Source organism: Elephantulus edwardii, unplaced genomic scaffold (genome assembly GCF_000299155.1).
Source record: "Elephantulus edwardii isolate Elephantulus edwardi_28Jun2011 unplaced genomic scaffold, EleEdw1.0 scaffold00089, whole genome shotgun sequence".
Classification (NCBI taxonomy): domain Eukaryota; kingdom Metazoa; phylum Chordata; class Mammalia; order Macroscelidea; family Macroscelididae; genus Elephantulus; species Elephantulus edwardii.
Genome location: NW_006399839.1, coordinates 8,140,374 through 8,159,601, shown reverse-complemented (window position 1 = coordinate 8,159,601; position 19,228 = coordinate 8,140,374). Strand labels below are relative to the sequence as shown.

Below are 19,228 nucleotides of genomic sequence, written 5' to 3'. Positions count from 1 at the left end.
GCCCTCTGTGCTGGGTGACCACCAGACACAACTCAACTTTTGCTTAGACCCCCTGGACACTGGAGACACGTCACTTCTATTTCTAGAGGCTCAGGGGGACAATTTCGTTTCAAGGAATTGACAAAGAAGGTTCCTAAAAGCAAAATGCTGGCCCCTTCGGAAACAAAGAAAAGCTTATGGAGTGACGGGTGTACAAAGGGGTGGGGAGGACCAGATTCCAGAAAGAAAACACATACATATACACACACACAACACATAATAGCAGCGCAGGGGTGGGGACGTGGACCCCACCCTCAGTCTTTCCTGAACTGCCTGCCAGCGGAGCACAAGGTAAACACGGGAATCCAGCTGCCAAGCCCTCTGGTGCATTTGCTAATTAAACTCTATGGATTTGTCTGCTCCCGGAAACCTTCACTCATTTCAATAATAACTGGAGTCCAACCAGGCTTGGCTGGAAAAACATGAAGTGAGGGATTCCGGCAATCAACACTGGAGCCCAGAAAGAAAGAAAGAAAGAAAAATCAGAGCAAACAAAACAGAGAAGAAAAACATCACCTGCATCTAGGGTGAAGGGTTTGGGTTCAAGGCCTGGCCCACAGGTGCTCCGTGACCTTGGCCTCGTCATTTTCCTCTCTGGACCTCAGTTTCCTTCGCTCAACAACAGGAGGGCCTAGGCCACGTGGGGAGGCCCTGTGATGAGCCGACAGTGAACACGTTAAGTCGCTGTGAAGGTTGGAGGTTCAAGACCAAGCCGTGCTTCGGAAGACCTGGCTGTCTTCTTCTAAGTGACTGCAGGTCTTTAAAATCCCACGGAGCACAAGCTCCATCCATGGAGCACACACACGGATCCCCAGGGAGCTCGGGTGGCTTAGAGGTAAGGAGTTGCACTGCCAACCCAAAGGCACGTGGTTCAGATCCACCAGCTACTGCATGGAAGGAAGATGGGCAGTCTCCTCCCGTGGGACTGTTGTTGTTGTTTGTTGTTAAGTGCCACTGAGTCGTAGGCAACTCATTACGACCCTATGAATGAATTGCATGACTTTCATCATTTCTCCAGGTTCTTAGGGTTTCCGGAGGCAAGTTATTTCAGAAGTGGATGCCACTCCTGCTTCCAAGCTTGTTTTAAACAGAGAGCTCCACCAAACCCTGTCCACCATGGGTCACCATTATCACATTGGACACATCAGTGTCACAGTGTTTAGCATCACAGCAACCACGAGTTACCTCTGTACAGCAAGTGGACACACCAGGGCTATACAACCTTACTGCCTCTGAAAACTTGCTGGAGGGTCAGCTATGAGTCGGTTCCAACTAAACAGCCCACAACAACCAGAAGCATCAACTTAACAGCAACTTAACAGAAACCAGTGATTGGTAGAACAGAGGGAGAGTTTCTTTTCTGAACTCACAGGACTATTTCCTGGCCCCCTCACATACTCTGTGCATGTTTCCGGGAGAGGTTATTCCGTGGACAAGGACGTGATACTCGGCAAGGCGGAGGGTCGGCGAAGGAGAGGAAGACCCTCAACCAGGTGGACTGACACGGTGACTGCAGTCATGGGATACGTGTGTCAGGAATGACGAGGACGGCACAGGATAGGGCAGGGTTCCGCGGTGTTGTTCGTACGACACCTAACAACAACTAGAAGCTGCTGGGGAAGGCCGAGGATCAGGAGGGAAAGAAGACCTTCAATACAGGGACCGCCACAATGACCTTGAACATGAATCATGAGGATGGTGCAGGAACAGGGCAACGTGCAGATCTGTCCTTCATAGAGTCACTGAACACAGCTACCTCAACAACACTGCACATAAAAGCAACAACAACAGGGAATAGTTTATCCCAAGTGCTGTGTACCAGCACGTGGGAAATGACCCACGGCTAACACTCCGGTGAGTTTTCAGAGGCAGTTAATCTCACAGGAGGAGACTGTCCATCCTGTGGGGCAGCTAGTGGATTTGAACCGTGTGCCTTTGGGGACTGCAGTGTAGTTCCTTTACCACCAGGCCACCAGAGCTCAATTTGGCCTCTTGGAAACCTCCAGGACAGAGTATAAAGGGCCCTCAGGGTCAAGGCTACAGTCTTTCAGGAAGCAGAAGGCCGCATCTCTCTCCCATGGAGCAGCTGGTGAGAATGGCTGGTGGCTGGTTGTCAGTTAGTAACCAAGCATTTTAAGCACTGCACCACCAGGATCCCTTGGTGCACAGCTTCCTCTTCAAGCAAAGAAACCCGAGTGGGGAGAAAGCTCGCGTTCACTTTATAAAAGACATTTGGCGAACAAAATCTATTCAAAGAAATCAACGGCCAACATTCTAAAGAGAAGTGGGCGTACTTCTCTTACGGGTGTGCTTTCCAAAGAGAGGCATGCTGGGAAAAGACAGCACTCCCGCAGAACGGCGTGGTGGACTGTCCACTCAGCGTACGCCACGGACTTCTCCTCGTGGTGACAAATCTTCCATCTCCAAAACTCACTGCCCTCCGGCTAGCACTGACCCTTCCAGTGGATTTCTGAGGCTGGAAATCGCACAGCAGGAACCTGCCTACCCTTCTCCCAAGGAGCCGCTGGTGGATTTGAACCACCAGAGACGCGGTCTTCAAGTCAGCAGCTCCACTCTGTACACGGGAAGGTTCCTGCTAACAGCTGAGACTCTGAATAGACCTCCATGGCTCTTCACGCGTCTAGTCGTGGTGGAGCGAACGGACAAGTAGTAAGAATTGCACAAGGGCCTCCTGTGGTCAGCGTATGCGCTTATCTCCCCTCCAGGTGGACCGTTTCTGAAAGGGGAAATCAAGTGAGGAAACCCTAATAGTTAAAAGATGAAAGTGAACTGGGGGAGGGAGGAAAATGGGTGACAGTGAATGAATGAAAATCCAGCTTTTCTGTACATTTTCATTACAATCACAATTTTAAAAAACCCAAAACCCAACTAATAATTAAAAAAATGTGAGGAAACCCTTCTTTAAGTCAGCGAGTACTACAAGCTCTGTACATAGACAGCTGTGTTGCTGACGTAAAGGCTGAATCCAGTGGTTCAAATCCACCAGCTGCTTTGTGAGAGGAAAAATAGGCCATTTCTTCCTGAGCGATTTACAGCCTCTGGAAAAACTGTTGGAGGGTCAGCTATGAGTCGGTTCAAAATTGAAGGCTTTGAATTCTAAGCTGTAATAGGCTCACTGAGAAGAGGCTGGACCAAAGGCACCTAAGAACAAGGACCTTTTTTAGAGGTGTCAAATGCCAATTTGCAAAATAAAGGCTCTGAAAAGTCCTGTATCAAAAACACTGTGGAGCTCTGTTTCATCAAGTGATTGATTCTCTGATGAAAGGGAGCTCTGGTGGCCTAGCTGGTAGGGAGCTGGCCTGCCAACCCAAAGGTATGTAGTTCAAATCCACTAGCTGCTCTGAGAGAGATGGGCAATCTCTTCCTGTGCGACTGATTTATAGCCCTTGAAAATTCACTGGAGGGTCAGCTATGAGTTGACAGGAGTTTCCTGGATGAAATACCTCTGGCTTTCTTTATTCATGGAACCCCTATCAGTGAACTGGCCAGAGGTTCCATCCAAGGATTCTGGGAAATTCTCAGAGCCGGAATGTGGATCTTTAGCAGAGATGTTAGGATTGGTCAGCTAAAGGTGTCTAAGGTCCCTTCCCAGGTCAGGTCTCCAGAGAATATAGGGGCGACACCCACCCCAGTAAGACTGATTTTAAGGGGTGTGATCACATGTATTAAGCCCCATTTGGGGTACCTCTCACCTGATTCCTGAAACCTTCCACCGGTATGAAAAGCAAAGCTAGGAGAGGTTTGGTAATGTGTCCGCATCACCTGGAGGTCACTGCAGATTTCCCCCAAAGCCTGGATCTCTCATTCTAAGGCCTAATTTGGGGCTCTCGACTCTGAATGTATATTTCAATCATCAGGGGAGCTTTTAAAATTCCAGAGGCCTGGACCATCCCTGTCCGATTACATCCACTATAAACACACTGTCCACCCTCACTATCTGCGACAATCTATTATGATCCTGTGTAGAGTGGTCAGCAATGAGAGCTGGGCACCATCTAGTTCTTCTGGTCTCAAGACGAAAGACGTTGAAGTTAATGTGGTCCATCAGTCCTTAGAACTCATTTATTCTATATGTCTTTGCTTTTGGGCCCCTGTTCTTTGTAGTTTTTCTGTTCTACTGTGCTAAGTAGTGAACAGGGTCTTAAAAGCTTACGAGCAGCCACCTACAGGGTAACCCATCAATCAAAGGAAGATGTTGGGCACTGTCTGTGTATGTGGACTATGTTGTGCCAGCTGACCTCGGCATCCCCTGAGACTATGGTCCTGCAAGACTGGCAACTGATTCCCTCAGGGTCTGTGTCTATAACGAAGGCATATACATAGCCTTGGTCCTGGGGATGATGCTGTATGCATGCAAAAGGTATCCAGTGTGGTGGAAAACATGGGGACTCTTACCTACTATTCAGCTATTGCTAGGTGGTATCAAGCTGAATTCGACTCATAGCGACCCTGTGAACAACGGATCTGAACCCCATCCTATCCTGTGTCTTCTCACCACCTCAGTTGTAGTTTGGAGCTGTCGAGTCAAATGTGACTCATAGTCACCCTGTGAACAAAAGATCGGAACCCCGTCCTGTCCTGTGTCAACCCCATCATCTGACACACTTGAGCCCATTGCTGCAGTCACTGTGTCAGTCCATCTGGTTGAGGGTCTTTCTCTCCTTTGCTGACCATTCACCCTTCCAAGCATGAGGTCCCCCTTCAAGTCCATATAAGGACCAGTATGTCACCTTGTTTACTGGGTAATCTGTCCCTGTCTACCACTCCCCCCAGAAGGTGACACCCCTTTTATAAAGGAGGAAACTGAGATGGACAGGGGGGTGGGGGGAAGTCACCTGGCCACAGCCACCCAGCCTGGAGGTGGCGACACTCGGCTCTGCAATCAGGTCCCAGACATGTACCTGGTCCACGTGACCATTTTCAGGGCATCACTCCACCCCCAGACAAACTTGGGGACAATGTCTCCACGGACTGCAGGGCCCCTCCCACACCCGCCCCACAGAACAAACAAAACAAGGCACAGGCAGCAGCACAGGCAAGGCCAGGGCTGAAGGTGGCTTCTGGGCGGAATCGGGTCCCAGGGTGACGTCAGCCTGGGTCAACGGGGACGGCCATTCACCTGACCAGCCACATGGCCAGGGCCTGGCGGGTGACCTCATCACCCTCTCCTATGGGAACGAAACGGGCCTGACAGGAAGGAAGCTGATGAAAGACCCTGCACTTAGAAGGGGCAGGAATCCACCTTCACACTGTTGCCCTGGAACCATGTATAGGCTGAGTCGGCTCGAGACACACACAGGTCACTTCACGGAGTCAAACTTTATATGATTAAAAAAGAAAAATACAGAAATTGTACCTTCAAAATATAATAATGGGTATGATACAGAGACCAGCAGTGCGTTAAAAACTGGACTGCTAACTGAAAGGTCGGTGGTTCAAATCCACGGGCCACCCCATAGGAGGCAGATGAGGCACTGTGCTTCTGTAAATCTTTACCCCTTCAGAAACCCCACGGGACAGGTCTGCCCGTCACATGAAGTCACTGTGGATTGGAATCGTCAACGGAATCCACCAGCAATTTAGGCTTCACAGGCTGGTCCCACCTCTGACACCAAGAGACTCAGGGAGACTCATAGAACCAGTCCCCCCACCCCCAAGGTGTGTCTCTCACCCACAGAGTCAAGTTTGTGTCAAGTTCCTCCGAGGTGGAGGCTTTCAGACCCATTTTACACTCAGGAGCATCGCAGCTTAGCAAAGGTCAGGCCCTTGGCCGAGTCACAGAGACAGGAAGTGGCGGCACCTGGATTTGAACCCTGGCCCTAGGTGCTAAGGGGTCCAAAGTTTCCTGTATCTCTAAGTTGAAAGAAACCACAGATCTGATGAAAGCTCTTCCCAGCAACTCAGCTCAGACAAGAGAATCTATGGGGAATCACCCCATATGAAAAGATTAGGAAACTCAGCAAGTGGGGCTCTAACAGCCTGGGGGTGGGGGCTGAAGGGGTGTTTACTTATTCCTTCCCCAAACCAACTCATAGCTGACCTTCCCGTGATGCGTTTCTGGGGCTGTAAATCACACAGGAGGAGATTGCTCATCGTCCTTCCTCAGAGCTGCTGGTGGATCCAAACCACCGACCTTTGGGTTAGCAACACAACTCCCTAAGGGCTAGGCCACCAACTCCCATTTACACGGGAGGAAAGAAGGAAAGCATACATCCAAAGGCAGGATATGACACAGGTCCACTGTCCTGCGCCCAGCCATGTTCCAGAATCCCTTCCACTTAATCTGAACTCTCTCTTCCTCCCTCCCTTCCTCCTGCATTACTGCTGTGAAGGGTCACTGAGTGGAGTACAACTCACAGCGCCCCTATGAACAAGAGATCTGAACCCGCCCTGTCTCCTGTGCCCTTCTTGTCATCTCTGACACGCGTGACCCCATGGGAGCAGTCACTGTGTCCGTCCATCTCACTGAGGGTCTGCCTGTCTTTCTCTGACCCTCCGCTTTCCCAAACATCATGTTCCTTTCCAACATGTCCAAAGTATATGGCAAGAAGTTTGCCATCTTTGCCTCCAAGGAGACTCTAACTGCACTTTCTCTAAAATATAATACATATTTGTTCTTTTGGCTGTCCATGGGATTGGAGGTAAGGATTCTGAAGCTTCGTCTGACATACTTTGGACATGTTGCAAGGAGTGACCAGTTTTGGAGAGGGACATCATGCTTGGGAGGGTGGGGGGACAGTGCAGGAAAGAAAGATCGTCAGTGAGATGGATTGATTCAGTGACTGGGGTAATGAGGGGTGGGTGTGTCACAAACAGTGAAATTGGCACAGGACAGCGCAGGGTTTAGGACTTGTACATAGGGTCACTATGAGTCACAGGTGACTTGATGGCACATAACAGTAGCAGTAAACAACTCCAATACCACAACTGAAAGGCCTCAATTCTCCTCCTGCCATCCTTTCTGAAGGGCAACAAAGGACTGAAAAGACCACGACCTGAAGCAGGTGCATCTTAGTCTTCAAACTGACATCATTGCTCCTCAGTCATTTGGAGAGGTCCCGACTGAAGACCTGCAGAATGCAATACGGCATTTCAATCTTTTATCCATCACTTCAGTGGTGATAACTGAAGCTGAATTGTAATCCATAGTGTATTTTTTTATTATCTTCTGTGACAAGTGCTTTAAGGCTTCCTCACTTTCAGCAAGCAAAATTGTATCATCTGCACAACGCAGGGTGTTGATGAGTCTTCCTTTGATACTGATACCCTTTTCTTCTTCATAGGGTTCAGCCTCTCAAATGATTTATTCAGCAGACAGATTGGATAGGTATGGGGAGACGCTACAACCCTGACACACACATTTCTGAATTTTAAACCATGCAGTGTTCCCTTGCTCTGTTCAGAACACAGGTTCTTGGTCAATGTGTGGATTTTGCATGAGCACAATTAAGTGTCCTTAGATTCCCATTAGTCTCAGTGTTAGCCACAATGTTAGCTTTCCTTATGGGTTGACCCTGAATCGGCTTTGATCATCAATTAGCTGCTCAGGAGTGGAGTTGGGAGGGAGCTGGGGGTGGGGAAGCAAAGGCATCTGGGAAGTGAGGGCGGCTTGCTGGGTGTCAGCCAGGCCAGGCCCACATGCTCTTCTCTGGCAAGAAAAGAAAGACAGTTTTCGGAAGAGGCTTAATCTGCTTAAAATACCAGTAAAACCCGAATCATAGGTGAGCCATTGCTGGAAGCAAAGGAGTCTGGGAGGTGTGGCAGCCCCGGGGACCAATGACGCACGGCACACAGGCGGGGAGCGCTTCTCCTGAGCTGAACACAAATGATTCCCATTTTACAGGTGGGGAGACTGAGGTCTAGAGAGGAGGGTGACTCCTCAGGAATCAGGCTGCCTCCATGGGGAGCCCCGGGAGCTCACACTGCAGGCTCCATGTACAGATGGTGAAATTGAGGCTCAGGGCACAGGGATGCGAAGAGGGTGCCGTGAACGTCTCAGCTGGGTTGAAAGCCTGCTTTCTGACTCCTATTCCTGCACCTTCACCACGTCCTAAAAATTCTGAGTGCAGAAGCTGCATCGCTTTCGACTTCAGCATCTTACGAAGCTGCCTGCAGATTTTGCAAACCTCTGTGAGGTGCCCGGGAGTGGACTAGGGCTCCCAGCTGCCCTGCGGACAACACACCTGGCCCTGTCCTGTGCCATCCTCCCCACCTTGGTCAAGTTCAAGGCCGCTGTGCCGGGCACCGTGGCTGTTCACTCTGTTGAGGGTCGTACTCTCTCTCTTGGACCCTGGACTTTGCTCAGCACGATGTCTTTCTTCTAAGGACTGGCCCCTCCTGTGGGAGCTTTGTAAATACCTGCGGGTCACTTGAGGGGTGTTAAGGTCGAGAAGCAGTTGACCTTAAGATACCCAGCCTGGAATTCAGAAGCCCTCCAGACGGCTGTGTGTCGTTATGGAGGTCTGTTTTTCTCTGTGGGCCTCAGCTTCCCTTTCTCTGCAAACTGACAGGGAGGGCTGGAAAGATCTAGATGTTCTCACCTTCAAGGCCCAGGAGTTCCTCCCACCCCTCAGCAACCTGTTCCTACTCGCTCCTTGGGCTCAAAAATATTTTATGGGTGATGTAGCATTGTTTACCCATCATGCCCCAGGGCGCTACCTCTGTTCACTCCTGGAGCCCAGCACTGCAGGCTCCAGAACCTTCTTTGAGCCAAGATGTTCACAGAGGACGGGGGAGGTGGCTGCCTCAACAAGGCCTCCCACACCCACCCTTCACCCTTCTTTAAGCCGAAGACCACTGCCAAGAAGAAAAGAACAGGCTCCTAGCTACTAATTGAGGAATTATGACTATTAATTCCTAGGTGTGTCCAGGGAAGGGCTGCATTCTAGAAAAGAGAGCTGGTGAGTGACAGGAATGTAGGCCGCTAGGTAATTTCTGGCTTTGGCAAAAAGCAAATATTTGGGTTTGCAGCTCAGTGGCCCGAGACAGGGGCCTCGAGGCAGCTCCGATTGAAGGCCAGAGAATTTACTCGCCGCCCCTCGACCCTTGTTCCTGTCTCACCGGCCGTCACCAAAGTTCCCCCCAGGTACGGACTGTGTGGCCTGTGCTTAGTGATCTGCGAGTAGACCCAGGTTGACCAATCTGTGGCTGAGGACAAATGCTGTATCATCGCAGAAAGACTTGCCCCAATCAACCGCCACTTTACTCAGAGCTGGAGATTCCAGAACTGACCATCAGCCCCCTGCCACCCCAACATTAGGCTAAGAGTCCACGTTACATAAAGTTAGCAGCTTGAATCTGCCAGATGCTCTGGTGAGCAAGATAGGCCGTCTCCTCCCACTAAGATGTACAGCCTCAGAAGTCTGACGGAGTGTCCCCACTAAGATTTACAGCCTCAGAGGTCTGACAGAGCGCCCCCACTAAGACTTACAGCCTCAGAGGTCCAACAGAGCGCCCCCACTAAGATTTACAGCATCAGAAGTCCAACAGAGCGCCCCCACTAAGATTTACAGCCTCAGAGGTCTGACAGAGCGTCCCCACTAAGATTTACAGCATCAGAAGTCCAACAGAGCGCCCCCACTAAGATTTACAGCCTCAGAGGTCTGACAGAGCGTCCCCACTAAGATTTACAGCCTCAGAGGGCTGACAGAGTGTCCCCAAGAGTCTGAAGCCACTTGTCATCAGTGGGTCTGACTGATTTGACAGGTGGGAATCCTGGTGGCCTAGTGGTAAGAAGCTGCATTGCAATCCCAAAGGCAGGCAGTTCAAATCCAGCAGCTGCTCTGTAGGAGAAGAATGGGCAATCTCCTCACATGGGATTTACTTCCTCTGAAAACCCACGGGAACGGTCAGCTACAGGTCAGTTCCAACTTGACGGTACACAAAAACCAACATGCTAAATCAAAGCAGAGCTCTGCTGGCTTAGTGGTAAGGAGTTGGGCTGTCAACCCAAAGGCACACGGTTCAAATCCACAGGGAGCTCTGTGGGAGAAGGATGGGCAGTCTCCTCCCATGCCATTTAAATACCTCTGGAAACCCGCTGGAGGGTCAGCTATGAGTCAGCCCCAATCGATGGTACACAGCTACAAGAAGCCATTTATTCGGAAGAAAGACAGGCAATCTCCTCTTGTGCAAGTTATGGCCTTGTAAAGGTCAATGGAAGATCAATTTCGAGTTAACAGCAAAGAGTGAGTGAATGACACTAAGTATGTTACAAAGATCAGGCTCAGAGAGTTAGAGTCCCTGACCGAGTCCTACAGCTAGTTAGAAACAAAGCTGGTATCTGAACGTCAGCCTTTCTGAACTGAGCTAACTCTACCTGTCCATAGGTGGAGGGTCAGCGCAGGAGAGGAAGACGCTGGATGAGATGGATTGACACAGTAACTGGGGCAATGGGGGCAGGTGTGTCAGAGACAGCAGAACTGGTTCAGGATAGACCAGGCTTCAGAGCTGTTGTTTACAAGGCGCTGTGAGTCACAAGCAACTTGATGGCACACAACAATAACTGGCGCTCATTCTAAACCTAACCCTTTCCCTAAATTTAACAAAACCAACCTGTGGCTGTCTTGCTGCTGATGACTCACGGCAACTCTGGAGACAGAGCAGGACGGCCCAGCTGGGTTTCTAACACTGAAAATATTTACAGACACAGGCTGCCACGTGCTTCGCTGCAGGTACCAGCCGAGCATTAGCTGGGACTCTCCCATCTTTCTCGGTAGTGGGAAACTTGACTGGGCTGGAAACAGGCCGACGAAAAGCTCATTTCGGGTACTACACACTCAAATCTGGTGGTGGCAGGGGGCGGTGTTAAAGGGGCTGTCTGACTGACGCCCAGCCCTCATGATGAATGTTTGATGAGTCAAATGGGGTGATGAGCCCTTGGGATCCAAGAAATGGATTCCAACGCATGCCAGAGTTCAACGCCAACTCCTAAAAGCGTGGCTTTGCCCAGAAACACTGGGCCCCTGACACAGTTCTTGGTGAGCGAGAATCCACGAGACGAGACAGGTAAGCTTCGAGGACACGCACGCCTGCCCTGCTCAGATCTGGAACCCTCCCTGCCTCAGTATACTCGTCTACGGCATGAGCCACTGAGGACAGCTCCTGGCCTCTCTCTGGCAGCTAAGGAGGCAAACAAAAAGGAAGGGGTGACCCCAAAACCTCGGTGGCTTAACATGTTGTCCTTGGGTCCTGTCAAGTTGACTGTCAGCTCGTAAGAGAGCCTGAGTGATGGAGCAGGACTGTGTGTCACGAGTTAATTCTGATAAAAGCAGGTCACTGAGGCTTTCTCCTCCAGTGTCCCTGGCTAGTTTCAAACTCCTGACCTTTCAGTTACCAGTCAAGCGCTGAAGCGCTGTGCCAACAGGGCTCATCTTGGAAAAGAGCCATTCTTGACGACCTCACACCATTTCTGGGGTTTGTGGACCCAGGAGCACTTAGCTGGATAGTCTAGTTAGGGGTCTTGGATGAGATGGCGATGAGCTAATTTCTGGCAGGGGAGTCTCTTCTTGGGGGACTGGGGGGGGTGCTCTCCACGTTCACTGTCCAGGGTGGTGGCAGTCTGCTGTTTCTTGGTGGCCTCCTGAGCCATGGCAAGCTGCACAAAGGAACAGGGTGGCTAAGAAGGAGAGGTATTGGCCACCGCCGCCGAGACCACTAGGGCGACTAAACTTGCAGCCTTCCTCGAGAATGCCTGGGCCAAGGAGCCAGTGCTGCGCGTGTCCGTCACCATCGCGGGCCTCACTGTAATTCTGCCCCCGTTAAGCCCCTACACCAAGTATGCCTCCGTGATCAACGAAATCACCCCCTACAGCTACCCAGATGATGGGAACACGCCTGACGTGCCCAGACAACCCCAGGACCCCCAGGCTCCCAGCCTAGTGTGGCTGAAGAAACTGTGAGCACCTCCAAGGATGGGGGACCCCCCACAGCCCCTAATAAAAACTTGAAAACAAACAAACAAAAAAGAGAGGTATTTTATAACTTTATCTCAGACGAGGGACTGTCACCTTCGCTGCATTCTGCTGCTCTCAGAGCTACCTGGCACGAGACAGCAGGGGTGGAAATACAGAAGGGGGCATCACTGTGGCAATCTTGGACACTACCAAATTTCCCCACTTTAACACGTGACTCCAGATACACTCACAATGTTTGGGACTATCACTCTTCTCTAGTTCCCAAATTTCCTCACCGGTTATTAAGCACTTAACGGCTGCTAATAGCTAACCCTGGGATTCTACAGTGGTGTTCAGCTGTTGCTGATAGGTGATGGCTGGTCGACCACTATTCACAGCGACCCTCTGAACAACGGAAAAGAAGACCTGCCCTGTTCTACGCCCTCCTTGAGATCTCCACCCACTGTTGCCTTCCTTGTTTCAGTTCCACCTCATTGAGGGTCTTCCTCTTGCGCTGGTCCCTCTGCTTTCCCCAGCATGATGCCTTTTCCAAGGGCTGGTCCCTCCTGACAACATGTCCAAAGTGTGTGAGATGAAGGCTCACCATCCCTGCCTCCGAGGAGCCACCCTGGCTGCATTTCCTCCAGGACGGACTTGTTTGTTGTTTTGGAGGTCCGTGGTAGATTTCAAACTCTTCACCAACATCACAATTCAAAGGCATCAATTCTTCTCTGGTCTTCCTTAGTCATTGTCCAACCTTCACATGCATATGAAGCAACTAAAAATACCAATGATGAAGGGAGCTCTGGTGGCCTAGTGGCAAGATGCTGCACTGCAATCCCAGAGGTACACAGTTCAAATCCATCAGAAGATCTGCTGGAGAAAGAGAGGGCAATCTCCTCCTGTACCAGTCAGATCTGATTTGATGGTACATGTAAAAAATAATACAATAAAAATTTAAAAAAAAATACCAATGATGGTTTGGGTCAGGGACATCCGTCTTTAAAAGTCTTATAAGTGCATTCAGTCTCCCCCACAGTCAGAGAAAGGAGGGATTAAGCATTAGTCCCATTTTACAGAAGTGAATACAGAGGGAGGCAGAGAGACATTAAGCAATCTATCCAAATTCACACAGCAAGTCAGAAGCAGATCCTAGATTCAATCTCACAGCTCACTGCCTCCATAATTCACTCTCTTAACCAACAGCTGTATGTTTGAGGTTGGCCTGGATGGATTCCCCAGAGCCAATGGTCAGAAGTTACCAAGAATTGCGCTGAGCCAGTTGGTAGACACAGACATTATTAAAAATTAAATTATATAAACTGGTGGCCTAGTGGCAAGAAGAAGCTGTGCTGCAATCCCAGTAGCACACGGTTCAAATCCACCAGCTGCTCCACGGGAGAAGAATGAGCAATCTCCTCCAGATGATTAACTGCTTCTGAAAACCTGCTGGAGGATCAGCTCTGGGTCGACGGTACACAACAAGAAGAAGATATATTAAAACAGAATTGTCCAGTAAAATGCACCAGTTCATAATTCTTTTTCTATGTAATTTTTATGCTCTCAGGTCATTTTTCTACTGCATCTGCTTGGTGGCATCGTGTCAGTCTGCTAACCAAAAGGTGGATAGTTCAAATCCACCAGTCGCTAGGAGGTAGAAAGGTGGCTGTGTCATCATTTAAAGATTTACAGACTTGGAAATCCAATGGAGGAGTTATTGTGATTGGAAAGTAATAGACAGCAGTGAGGTTTTTATGCTGGTATCTGCACAGTTGTTGGTGTTAAGTGCCGTCGGGTCATAGACAACTCATAGCAACCCTATGAACGAAAGACTTGGACACTTGTGTGCCTTTCATCCTTTCTCCAGGTTCACGGGGTTTCTGGAGGCAAGCTATTTCAGAAGTGGATGCCACTCCTGTTTCCAAGCTTGTTTTAATCAGAGAGCTCCACCAAACACTGTCCACCATGGGTCACCATTATCGCATTTGACACATCAGTGTCACAGTGTTCAGCTTCACAGCAACCACGAGTTACCTCTGTACAGCAAGTGGACAGACCAGGGTTACCCGACCTAGAAGGATGTTTGACCAAAAACAATTAAAAACAGGCCTGAGGGCTGTGGATTAGAGTCACCCACCTTTGGCTTGATAGCATCACTTTCTGTCCACTAGGCCAACTGATCTCTCCCTAAGCTGTTGTTATTGTTAAGTGCCGCTGAGTCACAGGTGACTCATAGCGACCCTATGAACGAAAGACTTGTATGCTATAAATGAGTGATCAGAGACATCTTTCCTCAGCTCCGTATAAGTTGGCTACTATGGGAATATTTACACCAGGGAAATTGGCAAACGCTGCATTAGGGCTTTCCTTCCAAGAGACCCAGTGGTTACACATTTACCAGCACGCCCAAGATATTGTTTCTTCTCATAAGGAGTTATCTCCAGATTCTTTCTAGTTAATGACCTCATACTTCATGAAATTTTTTTTTTAAAAAAATACAGGCTTATTGTGATATGCTTCAATCCAGATTTCCTTCCTGAAATTCCTGATTTTCTGGGGGAGGAACAAAAGGCTTTGTCTGACCATCTGAGATTTAAGCAAAAGAGGGAAAGAAACAAAGGGGCCCTCAGATCAGAAAGGGAGAAATGGGTTCTTGGAAATCCAGGGGATGAAGGCCGCAGGTAGACACACCCACACCCCCTATCCCTGGCTCTGCATACATTCCTGATGAACCGGAATGGGGGGGCAACCCCAAATATCCCGCCAGGGGTTAAATAAATTGTATGACCACAAACAGCACAGCCTGTTACAGACCCATTTAAAACAGCAATCTGAGATTGTTGTCAGGTGTCACTGGACTTGACCATGACCCAGAGAGAACCAGTCAACAATCCTGCTCTAGCCTTGGCCTTCTCTGACATGCTTGCGCCCAATGTCCAGTGACTGTGTCAATCCACCTTGTTAAGGGTCTTCCTTTCGCAGTATGATGTCCTTCCCAAGGACTATGAAACTCTGTGGGTGTGGTTCTACACTGCAGTGGGGAGGGGGGGGCTGCTCCTTTGTCACAAATTGGAATCAATCAGATGGTCCGGGACAGCACAATTTTCCATAGAAATGCAATGGAAGCCCTGGGTGTTCAAAGGGTCAACAGGCTGGGCCAGCTCACAGAAAGGTGGAAGGTTCAAGTGCGCCCAAAGGCACCTTGGGACAAAGGCCTGCTGACCTACTTCTGAACAACCAGCCACCAAAACCCCTTAAGGAACACACTTCTCCTCTGACAGATGCTTAAGGTTGTCACAGGTCAGCCGGCTTGCTGACAACTGGCTTTACGGACATATAATACTCTTTTAAAAATATTTAAGGCTATAAAGAGATAGCTGGGTGACAATTTCATTCAAGAAGAGGAGAAAAAAAGGAAAGATAAAAGGTAAACACATCTGAATGCCAACGGGTTGTTTATCTGTTTAGAATTAAGGAGTCATTTCTGTTTTCCCCTTGAAGCTCATTTTCTAATATAAGATGATCGCATCTCGGTTTTTAAGCTGGGAGAGGGGTGCAAAGAAGGACATTAGCACGCAGACCCCTACGAGGCAGGCAGACCCTCTGCTCATGTCCCATCCGATGTGTCATTCTGGGTCTCCATCAGAGGCACCTAGCCCTGGCCCAGCCGTTGGTCTCAGCTGGACCCACAAAGGGGCCATTGTCCCCTGGGTGACATCACTCGGCCACCAGGAGCGTGAAATGGGACAGAGACAGCCCTAAACAGAGCAGCCATGCTGCCGCGCATTGACACGGCAGCTGAGGACGCAGCGTCTTCCTCACGACCTTTGGGTTGAGTTCAAGTTCAAGGGCGGGAAGAAAGAGCTGCCCCACAGTAGCACCTAAGACTTCAGCCAGCACTGGACAACACAGTGGCGGGAGTACAGAAGTAATTGTGTGTGTTCGGTAAAAAGTTGTTATTGTTTTTTTGTCCTGTAGCATCATAAAGGAGGACTCATGGCGACGCTACGAGCAGCTGACCTGAAGCCTGGCCTGGCTTGTGCCACCCTCGTCTCTGACACACCACCGCCCATGGCTGAAGTCACAGCATCAATCCAGCCCAGTGAGGCGCTTCCTCTCCTTAGCTGACCCGTCACCCTCCTAAAGCCTGATGCACCTGTCCACCGAACAGCCTCGCCTTAGTGACACGTCCAAAATATGAAAGCTTTGCAATCTGCCTCCAAAGAAGCACTTTTTCCAAGACACCTGTTTGCCCTTTTGATAGTCCATGGGGTTTTCAGTTTGAAGACTAAGGTGTGCCTGATTCAAGCCACAATCTTCTCCATCACCTGCCACACATCAGAGAGCCGGACAGTGAATAAGGATGACAAGAGAATCGCTATAAGGTAATTGCTTGATAAAGGACAGCTAGGTTCCCTCGTCTTCCCTGAAAACACAAATCCAAGGGAAGCAGTTCTTTGCTCAAAAATAATCAAGCTCCAGTTAAACTCACTATTCATTGCAGCTGGTTGTGGTTAACTGATTGTTACTAGTCGACTATGACTCATGACTCATAGTGAACTTAACAACAATGGCTCTGACCCCTGCCCTACCTGTGCCGTTCTCACCACCCTGAAACACTTGAGGCCACGGCTACTGTCACTGTGTCAACCCATCTCTCTCATTGCTGACCTTCCCCGGGGCTTTCTCAGGCTGTAAATCGCACAGGAGATTTCCCATCTTTCTCTCTCGGAGCCACCGGTGAATTCGAACTGCCAAGGAGGCACCATCTTTGTTTGGGTTAATAGCTCAAACTCCCCCCAGACCAGAGCTCCCTCAAGTTCCAGTACTCACGCAGTACTTCAGTTCTAGTCTTAAAATCTAATGAGTTTATACACACAATCCCTGTCCACCTCGCCAAACTCATCACCAGGCCCCTCCCTCACTTACATGGCCACCTCTACCCCTCAGTATTCCTCAGACACACCAGGTCTTCCCTCAGGGCTTTTGTATTATTCACTCTCCTTCCAGAATGTTCTTCCCCTCAACTCTCCACTCATGGCTCATTCCTTCACTCCATTCAACCCTCTGATAAAACTACTATCACCTGAGAAGGCACCCAGTCCACATTTCCTAAAATAACAGTCTCCTTGTTCCGGAACTTCTTTTTTCCCCCTTCAGAACTGAAGATGATCTGTCTCGTTCATTACTTAACCTGTTTGTTGAATGTGTCTCCATTTTGCTGAAGCCAGTCTGTCTTTGTCTTCCCGCCCGGCACAGAGAAGGTACCAGACACAACATTCCACCCCACCCCTCACACACTTTTTAAAAAAATTAATTATAATGAAAGTTTCCAGAGACTTAGGGTTTCCATTCATTCATTGTTGTACTTTTCTCCCTGCCCACCCCCCCAATTCACTCTTTTCCTTGAAAAGTAAAGCTCTTTCATTGTTATGCAATCCCTCCCCCCAAGTCCACTGCACTGTGCAGCCTTCATTCTGGACTCCTGTCATGACAATAATACCCAATCATATATCCTTTTAAACAGTTCTCTTCCTCATCTGTTTCAATGCACTATACATCATTCCTCCCCAACTTTTCTGTCTTCCCATCATCTTCCTGATGTCAGTCCCATTTTACAACAGTGACCCTATGCAATATTTGTCCTTTTGTGATGAGATAGTTCACTCAGCATAATGCCCTCCAGGGTCATCCATTTTGCATATTTCATGAGTTCCTTGTTTTTCAATGCAGCGTAGTATTCCATTGTGTGAATATACCACCGCTTCTCTATCCATTCGTTTGTTGATGGACACTTGGGTTCTTTCCAGCTCTTTGCTATTGCGAACAAAGCCACAATAAACATGGGTGTGCAAGAGACACATTATTCATAAACAGATGTACAACTGTCCCTATCAGCAGATCAAGTGTCCAGGCAAGGAAGAAGCCCAGTGCCAACTCCTACAAGATGCACATTAGGGCCAAGTTCCTTATGATACACCGGTGGCGGACATGTGGATAAAGTGGTCAGTGAACTTCAGGCCATCAGACATATGGGGTACTGGCCAAGGTCAAGGTAGGCACCAGGCTGACAAAAACTCCGGCTCCCACAATTCTGACATTTTACAAAGTTAACCACTGCTGGAGACACCTTTAATGGTCAAAACTTCAGAGAGGGGTGTGTTGTTGGTACTGAATGGGCAGAAGCCCGGGCACGTCACCCAACCTCCTCAGATGCACAGGGAGTGTGCTCTTGTCAAGGACGGCCTGGCCAAATGTTGACAGGGCCAAGTTAAGCTCAGATACGATGACCCCGTGGACTGCTAGGAGAACAAACAGGTGAAACCCAGGCTGCTCCTTGGAGGCAAGGATTCTGAAGCTCCATCTGACATACTTTGAGCATGAAGCAAGGAGAGAGCAGTCCTTGGAGAGGGACATCATGCTTGGGAGGGTGGAGGGACAGCGCAGGAGAGGAAGACCCTGGATGAGATGCATTGAGTCAGTGACTGGAGTAACAGGGGTGGGTGTATCAGAGAGACAGTAAGATTGGCACAGGATAGGGCAGGTTTCAGAGCTGTTGTGCAAAGGGTCACTATGAGTTTAGAGCTACTCAGTGGCACTTAACAACAACAACAACACGCTGACACCCAGCACTTGTTTGATGTTAGAGGTGGTTGTTGTTGTTGTGTGCCATTGAGTGAGCTCCGAGACAATATGGCCCTCAGGCCACCAGACACATGCACTTCCCTTTCCTGTGCCATCCTCCGCTGTGCGTAAACCCACCGCTTCAGTCACTGTGTCAGTGGAGTCATCCGACTGCTCGCTCACTTCTCAGAGAATGCACTGCATGTCCGTGTGCTGATGGTGCCATGACCTGTCCTCCCATGAAGACGGGAGCTGGGGGGTCATCTGTTCGGAATCCCCAATTCTAGCACTCAGTTGTTGTTATGTGCCGTCGAGTCACCTGAGACTCACAGCAACCCTAAGTACAGCAGCTCTGAAGCCTGCCCTGTCCTGAGCCAGTCTCACTGACTCAGACACACCTGCCCCCATTGCCCTAGTTACTATTTTAATCCACTTCATCGGGGGTCGTCTTCTCCTGCGCTGCTCCTCCACACTGTTGAGCATGATGTCCTTCTTCAAGGACTGGTCCCTTCTGGCCACATGCCTGAAGTATGTGAGATGGAGCTTCAAAATCCTTGCCTCCAAGGAAACACTTGATTTCACTCTCTCCGAGACAGACCTATTTGTTTTCTTGGCAGTCAGGGTATGTTCAAGACTCTTCTCCAGCACCA

General features: G+C 49.5%; 1 protein-coding gene across 1 annotated transcript in view; it reads right to left on the bottom strand.

Annotated features, from left to right (window-relative positions):
- The window catches only part of KIAA1671 (KIAA1671 ortholog), a 149,903-nt gene that overhangs the window by 48,992 nt on the left and 81,683 nt on the right, over positions 1-19,228 (bottom strand). The window lies entirely within an intron of this gene.